At 47.3% G+C, this 14,454-nt stretch overlaps 1 protein-coding gene across 3 annotated transcripts in view; it reads right to left on the bottom strand.

Moving 5' to 3' along the window:
- Positions 1–14,454, bottom strand: part of LOC110538663 (acid-sensing ion channel 2) — a 460,686-nt gene that overhangs the window by 94,712 nt on the left and 351,520 nt on the right. The gene's annotated exons all lie outside the window — the stretch shown is intronic.

Raw genomic sequence — 14,454 nt, 5'->3', positions numbered from 1 at the left:
ATGAACCTAGTGAATTCTATGTTGAAATGGTGGGAGAAACAGAGACACAACTCTTCCAAAGGAATTAGCATTCATATGCTGGGATAAGAAGATTAAATGGGTTTAAGGTTGGGAAGAGTGGAAAGAGACAGAGTGACTATATTTAGCCAGGAGCATGCCATGGGTTTAAGGTTGGGAAGAGTGGAAAGAGACAGAGTGACTATATTTAGCCAGGAGCCTGCCATGGGTTTAAGGTTGGGAAGAGTGGAAAGAGACAGAGTGACTATATTTAGCCAGGAGCCTGCCATGGGTTTAAGGTTGGGAAGAGTAGAAGTGGGAGAGGAGGAGCTGAGGAGATTCTTCTGACATGGATGAGGCCATGTGAAATTCGCAAAGTCTTGATTTGGAGGGATTGTCTCTCCCCCTTAGAAGAGATTAAAGAGGAATATTTTAAAGAGATGCCGAAAATAATGGAAATGGTTAGGAAGGCGAGGGAATGCTTCGCCTTGAAAACTTTTTAAGCACACTTTTAAAAGTTTAGTGAGAGGACACAGCTGTTGCTGCCGTGGGTTTTAAGAGCTTTGTCCAGAATCATATACAGTGGGGTAAGTATTTAGTCAGCTACCAATTGTGCAAGTTCTCCCACTTAAAAAGATGAGAGAGGCCTGTAATTTTAATCATAGGTACACATCAACTATGACAGACAAAATGAGAAAAAAAATCCAGAAAATCACATTGAAGGATTTTTTATGAATTTATTTGCAAATTATGGTGGAAAATAAGTATTTGGTCACCTACAAACAAACAAGATTTCTGGCTCTCACAGACCTGTCCTCCACTCGTTACCTGTATTAATGGCACCTGTTTGAACTTGGTATCAGTATAAAAGACACCTGTCCACAACCTCAAACAGTCACACTCCAAACTCCACAATGGCCAAGACCAAAGAGCTGTCAAAGGACACCAGAAACAAAATTGTAGACCTGCACCAGGCTGGGAAGACTGAATCTGCAATAGGTAAGCAGCTTGGTTTGAAGAAATCAACTGTGGGAGCAATTATTAGGAAATGGAAGACATACAAGACCACTGATAATCTCCCTCAATCTGGGGCTCCACACAAGATCTCACCCCGTGGGGTCAAAATGATCACAAGAACGGTGAGCAGAAATCCCAGAACCACACGGGGGGACCTAGTGAATGACCTGCAGAGAGCTGGGACCAAAGTAACAAAGCCTACCATCAGTAACACACTACGCCGCCAGGGACTCAAATCCTGCAGTGCCAGATGTGTCCCCCTGCTTAAGCCAGTACATGTCCAGGCCCGTCTGAAGTTTGCTAGAGAGCATTTCCATCAGCAAGGGCATTGAAGATGAAACGTGGCTGGGTCTTTCAGCATGACAATTATCCCAAACACATCGCCCGGGCAACGAAGGAGTGGCTTCGTAAGAAGCATTTCAAGGTCCTGGAGTGGCCTATCTTTGGAGGGAGTTGAAAGTCAGTGTTGCCCAGCAACAGCCCCAAAACATCACTGCTCTAGAGGAGATCTGCATGGAGGAATGGGCCAAAATACCAGCAACAGTGTGTGAAGACTTACAGAAAACGTTTGACCTCTGTCATTGCCAACAAAGGGTATATAACAAAGTATTGAGATAAACTTTTGTTATTGACCAAATACTTATTTTCCATCATAATTTGCAAATAAATTCATTAAAAATCCTACAATGTGATTTTCTGTATTTTTTTCCCTCATTTTGTCTGTCATAGTTGAAGTGTACCTATGATGAAAATTACAGGCCTCTCTCATTTTTTTAAGTGGGAGAACTTGCACAATTGGTGGCTGACTAAATACTTTTTTGCCCCACTATATGTTAAGGGAGACGTAGGAGATCACGTCTCAAACAACTTTTTATTAAATGCCTGGGATCAAATATCACTGATTCCTTATGCTGAGAATTTGACTACATTTGCGACAGAAAGTATTGTATTTGGATTTATTATGGATCCCCAGCAAGCACATCCCCACTACTCTACAAGCACATCCCCACTACTCTACAAGCACATCCCCACTACTCTACAAGCACATCCCCACTACTCTACAAGCACATCCCCACTACTCTACAAGCACATCCCCACTACTCTACAAGCACATCCCCACTACTCTACAAGCACATCCCCACTACTCTACAAGCACATCCCCACTACTCTACAAGCACATCCCCACTACTCTACAAGCACATCCCCACTACTCTACAAGCACATCCCCACTACTCTACAAGCACATCCCCACTACTCTACTCCACTACTTCCTGGGTTCCAGCAAAATTAAGGCAGTTCATACAATTTTAAAAACATTACAATACATTCACAGATTTCATACGGTACCAGGGTGAGACAATTGGTGGCTGACTAAATACTTTTTTGCCCCACTGTACAATACATAATTACATTTCTGCAGCATGGAATGTTACAAGCAGGACATAAAAGCTTTGCCCAACCGAAATACAACAATGTACCCCTCACTGAGCTTCACTATGAACAATATGCACACACTTGGAGAGACAGACAGAGCACCTCTTATACAGTGGGGAGAGCAATAAAATGCTAATTAATTACTTAAAAATCAAACAATGTGATTTTCTGGATTTTTGTTTTAGATTCCGTCTCTCACAGTTGAAGTGTACCTATGATAAAAATGACAGACCTCTACATGCTTTGTAAGTAGGAAAACCTGCAAAATCGTCAGTGTATCAAATACTTGTTCTCCCCACTGTATGACATTTTTGTTTTTTCTTATATGACATTTACTACATTTAGAACTGAGCGAAATGTAGAGCTCATTGGTTTAATTCTAAAACCCAACAAACAAGATCATTTTCAATGCATAAATTGTAAGAAATCATGGCTAACATAATTTGCATTCATTGCTTAACATTATTCCCAGACTGGATATAAATCAGTCTCCTGGCACTTGATTGAATGCCATAACAAGGCCAATGTGGGGGGATTGGGGTTTCATGGTTTCACCATATTCACTGTGTCAATGAGGTAGTCCAATTAGCTCTAACATTCACCAACATGACATGCCCGTACAGGTTGATGATCCCCATCTCATGGTAATCTACCCTGCATTTCACACTGTCAAGAGAAGCCTATGGGAAATACAGAGCTTTACTACAAACTACAGATCCCTTGTAATTTGCATAATCCCTCCCAGCAAGGTGAGGATGATAAGGTTTTGGCCTGTGTGTCTGTCTGGGCCCCTGGCAGCTAGTCAACAGTCAGCAGCTCCCTGCCTCTCCGGGGACTGGGCCTGTCTGTACTCTGGATTCAACATAAAAGCCTGATAATGATAAAAGGAGCGATAATGGCTTTACAGTCAGGCTGGGAAGACTCTGCACACACAGACAATAAAAAAGAGAGAGGGGAAACAACAACAACAAAATGACGAGCCAAAGAGCATCGTTAAAGAGAGAATAATAATAATAATAATAAATGGTAGTTATATAGCACTTTTCAAGGACCTAAAGTCACTTTGAAGAGGCAGATTGGTCTGGCTGTTCTGCTCTCAGACTGCTGATTGGTCAGAGCGAGAGCGAGGATGCCTCGGCTTATCAACTTCCTCTCCCTTTGGTCTCACTTCTGTTCTGCCGACACAAACACAACTCTCCTCTTAAATGGAGGCCAAATGGGAACTTTGAAGTATACAAAATACGTTTTCATGTCAACATTCTGCCAAATCACAAAGCACACAAATCCTCTCTCTCTCCTATAAAAACAAAAATGTCTCTCTCTCTTTCTCCCTCTGTGTCCCTGCTCTCTCTTCCATAAAAAAGAATAGAGGGCCATTGGGACTCTCTCTAATTCTCTCTCTGTTGTCTTTGCAGCTTGAAAGCCTGTGTCCAGTCCAAGTGCTGTATCCTCTGACCTCTGCTGTCAAACACAATGCTGAGCAAACACACAGAGAAGAGAAAGTAAACATGGTTACTGAGTCTCCGGTACCTACTGGGACACTGCCAGACAGGCTGATACACAGTGCAAATACACACGTTCACTAAAACACACTCACACTCACACAGGCAGTCAATACAAACTTTCAAAGGGTCATATTTTCATGCACACACACGCATTCAGATACACATACTGAAAAATGACCAGCTAAATGTAAGGTCTTAAAATTACCCTCACATCTCCTCTGATCAACCTGTCCTCCCCTGTCTCAGGGCGGTGTCAGCCTGTCCTCGCCTGTCTCAGGGCGGTGTCAGCCTGTCCTCCCCTGTCTCAGGGCGGTGTCAGTCTGTCCTCCCCTGTCTCAGGGCGGTGTCAGCCTGTCCTCCCCTGTCTCAGGGCGGTGTCAGCCTGTCCTCCCCTATCTCAGGGCGGTGTCAGCCTGTCCTCCCCTATCTCAGGGCGGTGTCAGCCTGTCCTCCCCTGTCTCAGGGCGGTGTCAGCCTGTCCTCCCCTGTCTCAGGGCGGTGTCAGCCTGTCCTCCCCTGTCTCAGGGCGGTGTCAGCCTGTCCTCCCCTGTCTCAGGGCAGTGTCAGCCTGTCCTCCCCTGTCTCAGAGCGGTGTCAGCCTGTCCTCCCCTGTCTCAGGGCGGTGTCAACCTGTCCTCCCCTATCTCAGGGCGGTGTCAGCCTGTCCTCCCCTGTCTCAGGGCGGTGTCAGCCTGTCCTCCCCTGTCTCAGGGCAGTGTCAGCCTGTCCTCCCCTGTCTCAGGGCGGTGTCAGCCTGTGCAGTGTCATGGTCATGAAAGGGGTTAAGTGTGCCTGTTTCCATACCATGTCCCTTCCAGGCCTCTCTGTTTCACTGAGCAGTATGTGGCAGGGGGTGCTGGATGTGTGACACTAGGTTTCAAAGACACTGGCCCTCTCTGAGCATGTCACTTGTCCCAGTCGGTCCTCCTCCCATCTGAGAGCCTGGTTGGAGACACTGGGAGACTGCAGAGCAGGGAGCTTATGCTGTCTATGATTGGATATTCCTAGAAAACTGCAATGTGCTTTTTGTTTCTCTTATCAATTGGCGTTCAGTAACCCCAGAGAAATGTCTTCCTTCAAAACCGTGAGGCCGAATGAGGAAAGAGAGAAATGAGCTGCTGGTGACATGGAGAGAAAGATAAAGGGGTGTTAGAAGGAAACAGATCAGCCAAATGACATGGACAGACGGGCCTGTTAATACACAACCATATTTCCTCTGTCTCTAGGTCCCCTCTAGGTCCCCCACCTGCTCGCTCTATCTCTCTGACACAGACACAAACACACACAGAACCTGCCATATGCATACTGATATAGTGGGGTGTACGAGTGGTGAACGATGAGAATACATCCACAGATGCACATGTGTTTTATTGATTGTGCACAAGTAGGCTACATAATGCCCATGACGACATGGACACAGACTAAGCGCACAGACACACACAAATGTGTGTCATTGTAGCTGCTGGGAAATGACGTCCTTGTTTTGTATGATCTCCTGAATGACATGTACTGTATGACCTCTGTGCTCTGTCATTGCTCTGACAAATGAGGGGTCGTGTTGGGATTATAAGAGGGGGGGGGGGGGGGGGTGTTATCTAGATTGCAATAACAGTGGGAGGATTCCCTCGAACACACCCATGCACACCCACAATCCTGCACACACACACTCAAATCACGCACACACAAACACACAATCATGCACACACACACTCAAATCATACACACAAACACACAATCATACACACACAAACACACAATCATACACACCCAAACACACAATCATGCACACACACACACTCAAATCATGCACACACAAACACACAATCATGCACACACACTCAAATAATGCACTCACAAACACACAATCATGCACACACACTCAAATCAATCAGCCAAAATAGCAGCAACAAAATCAGTCTTTCTCCCTCAGACAATGCTACTCATAAGGAAATGTGCCGAAAAACGCATTTTAGAAGACAAAAGGAAGTGTATGTGTGTGTGTCTTTCTGTGTGTGTTTACCGGTATGTGTGTATGCCTACACACACATAAACAGGAGATAAGCGAGCACTATCAGTGATAGAAATATTGAATAATAAGGCCTCCTGAGTGTTGCAGCAGTCTAAGGCACTGCATCACAGTGCTAGAGGTGTCACTACAGACCCGGGTTCGATGCCGGGCTGTATCACAACCGGCCGTGATCAGGAGGCCCATAGGGCGGCGCACATTGGTGCGGCTGGCTTCCGAGTTAAGTGGGCGGGTGTTAAGCAGCGTGGTTTGGTGGGTCATGTTTCGGAGGAAGCATAACTCCACCTTCGCCTCCTGAGCCCGTTGGGGAGTTTCAGCGATGAGACAAGATCGAAACTGGGGAGATAAAATTTAAAAATTATATAAATATACATATATATATATATATTATTATTGTATATTAAAAATGACACCACATCTGTGTCCCTCATCACACATACACTGGTAAACAGTGCAGGGAAAATATTTGGCCTGTTTTCTTACAGGAGAATGATAATTTCAGTAAACACCTGCTTATTGGATCCACTTGAATAATCATAACCAGAGAGCACAAACCATTCTACTGAGAGGTCACACTGAGAATATGAACAACTACATGAAAAAGATAGAGAGGGAGAGATTGAGGGTGAGAAACAAAGAGAGAGAGCGAGAGAAAGAGGGAGATGGAGAGAGAGGGGCGGTGAGAAACAGAAAGAGAGAGAAAGAGGGAGATAGAGATTGTTAGGGGGGTGAGACAGAGAGAGAGAGAAATAGACAGAGAGGGAGAGAGAGATGGAGAGTGAGAAACAGAGAAAAAGTTGGAGAGGGAGAGAGAGAGAGAGATGGATGGTGAGAAAAAGAGGGAGAGAGAGAGAGAGAAATTAAAGTTTATTTGTCACATGTGCCGAATACAACAGGTGTAGGTAGACCTTACAGTAAAATGCTTACAAAAAGAGGGAGATAGAAAGAGGGGAGGTTGTGAGAAACAGAGAGAGAGAATGAGATGGGGGGAGAGAGAGATGGAGGGGGAGAGAGAGATGGAGGGGGAGAGAGAGATGGAGAGAGAGCGAGAGATGGAGAGAGGGAGAGAGATTGAGAGAGAAAGATGGAGGGGGAGAGAGAGATGGAGAGGGAGGGAGAGAGAGAGAGATGGAGAGGGAGGGAGAGAGAGAGATGGAGGGGGAGAGAGAGATGGAGGGGGAGAGAGAGATGGAGAGGGAGGGAGTGAGAGATGGAGAGAGAGATGGAGTGTGAGAAACAGAGAGAGAGAGAACGAGATGGAGAGAGAGATGGAGGGTGAGAAACAGAGAGAGAGAGAGAACGAGATGGAGAGAGAGATGGAGGGTGAGAATCAGAGAGAGAACGAGATGGAGAGAGAGCTGGAGGGTGAGAAACAGAGAGAGAACGAGATGGAGAGAGAGAGATGGAGGGGGAGAGAGAGATGGAGAGGGACGGAGAGAGAGAGAGATGGAGAGAGAGAACGAGATGGAGAGAGAGAGAGATGAGGTGGAGAGAGAGATGGAGGGGGAGAGAGAGATGGAGAGGGAGGGAGAGAGATATATATATATAGAGAGAGAGAGACATGGAGGGGGAGAGAGAGATGGGGAGGGAGGGAGAGAGAGAGAGAGAGAGAACGAGATAGAGAGATGGAGGGGGAGAGAGATGGAGGGGGAGAGAGAGATGGAGAGGGAGGGAGAGAGAGAGAGATGGAGAGAGAGAACGCGATGGAGAGAGAGAGAGATGGAGGGGGAGAGAGAGATGGAGAGGGAGGGAGAGAGAGATGGAGAGAGAGAGAGAGAGAGAGAGATGGAGGGGGAGAGAGAGATGGAGAGGGAGGGAGAGAGAGATGGAGAGAGAAAGATGGAGGGGGATAGAGATGGAGAGGGAGGGAGAGAGAGAGAGAGAGAGAGAGAGAGAGAGAGAGAGAGGGAGAGAGAGAGAGAGAGAGAGAGAGATGGAGGGAGAGAGAGAGATGGAGGGGGAGAGAGATGGAGAGGGAGGGAGAGAGAGATGGAGGGTTAGAAACAGAGAGAGAGAGAACAAGATGGAGAGAGAGATGGAGGGTGAGAAACAGAGAGAGAACGAGATGGAGAGAGAGATGGAGAGAGAGATGGAGGGTGAGAAACAGAGAGAGAACGAGATGGAGAGAGAGCTGGAAGGTGAGAAACAGAGAGAGAACGAGATGGAGAGAGAGGGAGAGATGGAGAGAGATAGAGAGGGAGGGAGAGAGATAGAGAGAGCGAGATGTCGAGGGAGGGAGAGAGAGATGTAGAGGGGTGGCAACATGATGGCACAGAGTCAGTCAATATTCTTCTCTCTAATGTGTTCTTATTCTGGCCCCCTGGACCTGCTCTCCCTATATCCTGAGGGTCATGGCCCTGGGCAGGCATTATCCTCAGACACCCGATAGTCTCTCACCATCTCCACCAATCACAGAGGACCCACAGGGGGTCCATCAACTGGGGGCGCCCCACCAAGGAGGTGTGAGGCGAGCTCAGCCAATGGCTGACTGGGAGTGACAAACTACGGCACAGAACAACAGACACTTCTACAGTGCCTTGCGAAAGTATTCGGCCCCCTTGAACTTTGCGACCTTTTGCCACATTTCAGGCTTCAAACATAAAGATATAAAACTGTATTTTTTTGTGAAGAATCAACAACAAGTGGGACACAATCATGAAGTGGAATGACATTTATTGGATATTTCAAACTTTTTTAACAAATCAAAAACTGAAAAATTGGGCGTGCAAAATTATTCAGCCCCTTTACTTTCAGTGCAGCAAACTCTCTCCAGAAGTTCAGTGAGGATCTCTGAATGATCCAATGTTGACCTAAATGACTAATGACGATAAATTCAATCCACCTGTGTGTAATCAAGTCTCCGTATAAATGCACCTGCACTGTGATAGTCTCAGAGGTCTGTCAAAAGCGCAGAGAGCATCATGAAGAACAAGGAACACACCAGGCAGGTCCGAGATACTGTTGTGAAGAAGTTTAAAGCCGGATTTGGATACAAAAAGATTTCCCAAGCTTTAAACATCCCAAGGAGCACTGTGCAAGCGATAATATTGAAATGGAAGGAGTATCAGACCACTGCAAATCTACCAAGACCTGGCCGTCCCTCTAAACTTTCAGCTCATACAAGGAGAAGACTGATCAGAGATGCAGCCAAGAGGCCCATGATCACTCTGGATGAACTGCAGAGATCTACAGCTGAGGTGGGAGACTCTGTCCATAGGACAACAATCAGTCGTATATTGCACAAATCTGGCCTTTATGGAAGAGTGGCAAGAAGAAAGCCATTTCTTAAAGATATCCATAAAAAGTGTCGTTTAAAGTTTGCCACAAGCCACCTGGGAGACACACCAAACATGTGGAAGAAGGTGCTCTGGTCAGATGAAACCAAAATTGAACTTTTTGGCAACAATGCAAAACGTTATGTTTGGCGTAAAAGCAACACAGCTCATCACCCTGAACACACCATCCCCACTGTCAAACATGGTGGTGGCAGCATCATGGTTTGGGCCTGCTTTTCTTCAGCAGGGACAGGGAAGATGGTTAAAATTGATGGGAAGATGGATGGAGCCAAATACAGGACCATTCTGGAAGAAAACCTGATGGAGTCTGCAAAAGACCTGAGACTGGGACGGAGATTTGTCTTCCAACAAGACAATGATCCAAAACATAAAGCAAAACCTACAATGGAATGGTTCAAAAATAAACATATCCAGGTGTTGGAATGGCCAAGTCAAAGTCCAGACCTGAATCCAATCGAGAATCTGTGGAAAGAACTGAAAACTGCTGTTCACAAATGCTCTCCATCCAACCTCACTGAGCTCGAACTGTTTTGCAAGGAGGAATGGGAAAAAATTTCAGTCTCTCGATGTGCAAAACTGATAGAGACATACCCCAAGCGACTTACAGCTGTAATCGCAGCAAAAGGTGGCGCTACAAAGTATTAACTTAAGGGGGCTGAATAATTTTGCACGCCCAATTTTTCAGTTTTTGATTTGTTAAAAAAGTTTGAAATATCCAATAAATGTCGTTCCACTTCATGATTGTGTCCCACTTGTTGTTGATTCTTCACAAAAAAATACAGTTTTATATCTTTATGTTTGAAGCCTGAAATGTGGCAAAAGGTCGCAAAGTTCAAGGGGGCCGAATACTTTCGCAAGGCACTGTAAATAGATTAATTCACACTCAGGGAGAGATTTTTCTCAAGTCCACATTTGATAAATCCAATATTTGATGTAGCAAGTTTGTTGTCTGAAAACACCATAAACTTCACACAGACCTGGGGCAGATTATGTGTTTGTGTTAGCTGGCGAGCCCCAGGCTGTGCATGCTATTACCCAGACATAGAAACACAGTGACTTAGTTGTATGCTTATACGGACCTCCTCAGTGGATGACAAAGCAGTAACACAACTACATGTTATTGGGAGCAGCCAGGACAATAAGGCTGTAGTTTCAGATGGATGGATGCTCTTTGACCCTGAGTGCTCTCTGTGTCTCTGTGTAGCACAGGTAATGAACAGTGACTTTGAGTTGGGTTGGCATCCACCTTCACCCTACCTGTCAGGTCATAGCCAACGACCTCCACGCCCACAGGGTCCACAGGGAGCACAAGCAGCAAACAGTGTGAGCTTCATACCCCCCATGGACGTAGGCATGTAAGCATGCATGTGCACACACACACACACACACACACACACACACAAGCACACACACACAAGCACACACACACACCTCTCGTCTAAATTGACATTACACTCAGGAAATCGTCTGCATCCCGTTATTATACTTTTAAGCATTTACTGTTTCATGTAAACATCTGAGTTTCTCAGCAGCCCCAGCAGAGATAATTACCAGGCACAGACCAGCAGCTTTATGGGCTCACCACTCCAGTACAGTCCAGTCCAGTACCCAGACTCATTGTTCTTATAGGACGCCTTTCTGTGTTCCTCCCTGGGCATGTAGCTTTCCCATTGAGCTCTAAAGTGATAACCACAGTAATATCGGTCTGTTTTTATGAGCCACATCCAAATGTAATATCTGTCAAATGTGATTCAGCAGAGGCTGTTGTATATACACTGCTCAAAAAAATAAAGGGAACACTTAAACAACACAATGTAACTCCAAGTCAATCACACTTCTGTGAAATCAAACTGTCCACTTAGGAAGCAACACTGATTGACAATAAATTTCACATGCTGTTGTGCAAATGGAATAGACAACAGGTGGAAATTATAGGCAATTAGCAAGACACCCCCAATAAAGGAGTGGTTCTGCAGGTGATAACCACAGACCACTTCTCAGTTCCTATGCTTCCTGGCTGATGTTTTGGTCACTTTTGAATGCTGGCGGTGCTTTCACTCTAGCGGTAGCATGAGACAGAGTCTACAACCCACACAAGTGGCTCAGGTAGTGCAGCTCATCCAGGATGGCACATCAATGCGAGCTGTGGCAAGAAGGTTTGCTGTGTCTGTCAGCATAGTGTCCAGAGCATGGAGGCGCTACCAGAAGACAGGCCAGTACATCAGGAGACGTGGAGGAGGCCGTAGGAGGGCAACAACCCAGCAGCAGGACCGCTACCTCCGCCTTTGTGCAAGGAGGACCAGGAGGAGCACTGGCAGAGCCCTGCAAAATGACCTCCAGCAGGCCACAAATGTGGATGTGTCTGCTCAAACGCTCACAAACAGCCTCCATGAGGGTGCTATGAGGGCCCGACGTCCACAGGTGGGGGTTGTGCTTACAGCCCAACACCGTGCAGGATGTTTGGCATTTGCCAGAGAACACCAATATTGGCAAATTCGCCACAGGCGCCCTGTGCTCTTCACAGATGAAAGCAGGTTCACACTGAGCACATGTGACAGACGTGACAGTCTGGAGACGCCGTGGAGAATGTTCTGCTGCCTGCAACATCCTCCAGCATGACCGGTTTGGCGGTGGGTCAGTCATGATGTGGGTGGCATTTCTTTGGGGGGGTCGCACGGCCCTCCATGTGCTCGCCAGATGTAGCCTGAATGCCATTAGGTACCGAAATGAGATCCTCAGACCCCTTGTGAGACCATATGCTGGTGCGGTTGGACCTGGGTTCCTCCTAATGCAAGACAATGCTAGACCTCATGTGGCTGGAGTGTGTCAGCAGTTCCTGCAAGAGGAAGGCATTGATGCTATGGACTGGCCCGCCCGTTCCCCAGACCTGAATCCAATTGAGCACATCTGGGACATCATGTCTCGCTCCATCCACCAAAGCCACGTTGCACCACAGACTGTCCAGGAGTTGGTGGATGCTTTAGTCCAGGTCTGGGAGGAGATCCCTCAGGAGACCATCCGCCACCTCATCAGGAGCATGCCCATGCGTTGTAGGGAGGTCATACAGGCATGTGGAGGCCTCACACACTACTGAGCCTCATTTTGACTTGTTTTAAGGACATTACATCAAAGTTGGATCAGACTGTAGTGTGGTTTTCCACTTTTATTTGGAGTGTGACTCCAAATCCAGACCTCCATGGGTTGATAAATTTGATTTCCATTGATAATTTTTGTGTGATTTTGTTGTCAGCACATTCAACTATGTAAAGAAAAAAGTATTTAATAAGAATATTTAATTCATTCAGATCTAGGATGTGTTATTTTAGTGTTCCCTTTATTTTTTTGAGCAGTGTATATAAAGAGGGCATATTACCATGGAGATTAAGTGAAGTTGTCTAATCTTAACACGCACACACACACACACACACACACACACACACACACACACACACACACACACACACACACACACACACACACACACACACACACACACACACACACACACACACACACACACACACACACACACACACACACACACACACACAGTCACTGGCAGGATATTAGACAATGCAGGTATGGGGGCATGTTGGGGTGAAAACTGCATCAAGACAAACACATCTTATTACAATGTCACATGAGGAAAACCACTTCGTAGTGTATGTAGAATTACAGCCAGCGGGGACATAATGAAAGTCCTATAAAGCACTGCTCTGCTGGTCTGCATCCATGCCTGGCAGCGGTGTAACACTCTGATAAATCACCAATATGGCTGCACTAGTAATAAACTCATCACAGGCTGCTCTTATTGACAGAGGCTTCTATTCCCATCAGGTAATTAAATCTTCACACAGGGGGACTGGTGGGGGGCTGGGGGAATGCTGGGGGGCTGGGGGATTGCTGGGGGGCTGGGGACTGGTGGGGGGCTTGGGGACTGCTGGGGGGCTGGGGGACTGCTGGGGGGCTGGGGGACTGTTGGGCGGTTGGGGGACTGCTGGGGGGCTGGGGGACTTTTGGGGGCTGGGGGACTGTTGGGGGACTGCTGGGGGGCCGGGGGACTGGTGGGGGGCTGGGGGACTGTTGGGCGGTTGGGGGAATGCTGGGGGGCTGGGGGACTTTTGGGGGCTGGGGGACTGTTGGGGGGCAGGGGGACTGCTGTGGGACTGGTAGGGGGCTGGGGGACTGTTGGGGGGCTGCTGGAGACTGGTAGGGGGCTGGGGGACTGGGGGACTGTTGGTGGGCTGGGGGACTACTGGGGACTGGTAGGGGGCTTGGGGACTGGTGTGTGGCTGGGGGACTGCTGGGGGACTGGTGTGGGGCTGACTGTTGGGCTGCTGGGGGACTGCTGGGGGGCTGGGGGACTGTTGGGGGGCTGGGGGACTTTTGGGAGGCTGGGGGACTGAGTGATGGCGTGGATGGTTGTGGGCTGGGGGACTGCGTGATGGCGTGGAAGGTTGGAGGCTGGGGGATTGAGTGATGAGGTAGGGGTAAGCTACTGTGTGTGGAGGTGTTTGAGTATAAACTGCTGGGAGGGGGTCTGTCTTGCTGCTAACACACATCCAACCCTTTAGAGTTTTCCTTCCTTCCATCTGGGAGGGTATGGCATGAGTGTTGGTGTTGGCGTATCTGAATCTTAGCACCTTTAATATCTACGCTATAAGGACGTTCTCTCTTCCTCCTTCCTTCTATCTCTCCCTTCTTTCCTCTTTGGGATGTGTAGGTAAGGGCCCGTCTCTGAGGTGTGATACGTAATGCCACAGACAGGGAGAGGGGGGTGTGGGTCTGAGTCACTGTGTTTGAGTTAAGTAGCCAGTCCTGTGTGAACCCGCAAGAGACCCTGTCACAACGGGGCTGATGATGCAGACACATTACTGTGATGGACTATGGACTGGCTGGCAGAGCCAACTGACATCTCAAGATGCTGGGCTGCCGAGAGCTGAGGACTGTCTATCACAAGAATTTATAAATATTACTCATAGACTAATTGGATACTGCAGCTGATCCCAAACTGCCCAGACAATCCAAGAACAAACTATGAGATATAAGAAAATGGAAAAGCATAAGTCTTACTGAAGTGGTTGAAAGGAATTGTCTGTCTGAGTCATATGGCTTAGTAAGAGTAGAAGAGAGAGAGAGAGAGAGAGAGAGAGAGAGAGAGAGAGGGAGAGAGGGAGAG

This window comes from Oncorhynchus mykiss, chromosome 12 (genome assembly GCF_057628025.1).
Source record: "Oncorhynchus mykiss isolate SJ-2025 chromosome 12, ASM5762802v1, whole genome shotgun sequence".
Taxonomy (NCBI): Eukaryota; Metazoa; Chordata; class Actinopteri; order Salmoniformes; family Salmonidae; genus Oncorhynchus; species Oncorhynchus mykiss.
Note: the sequence above shows the minus strand (reverse complement) of the source record. Positions and strands in the feature narration are given on the sequence as shown.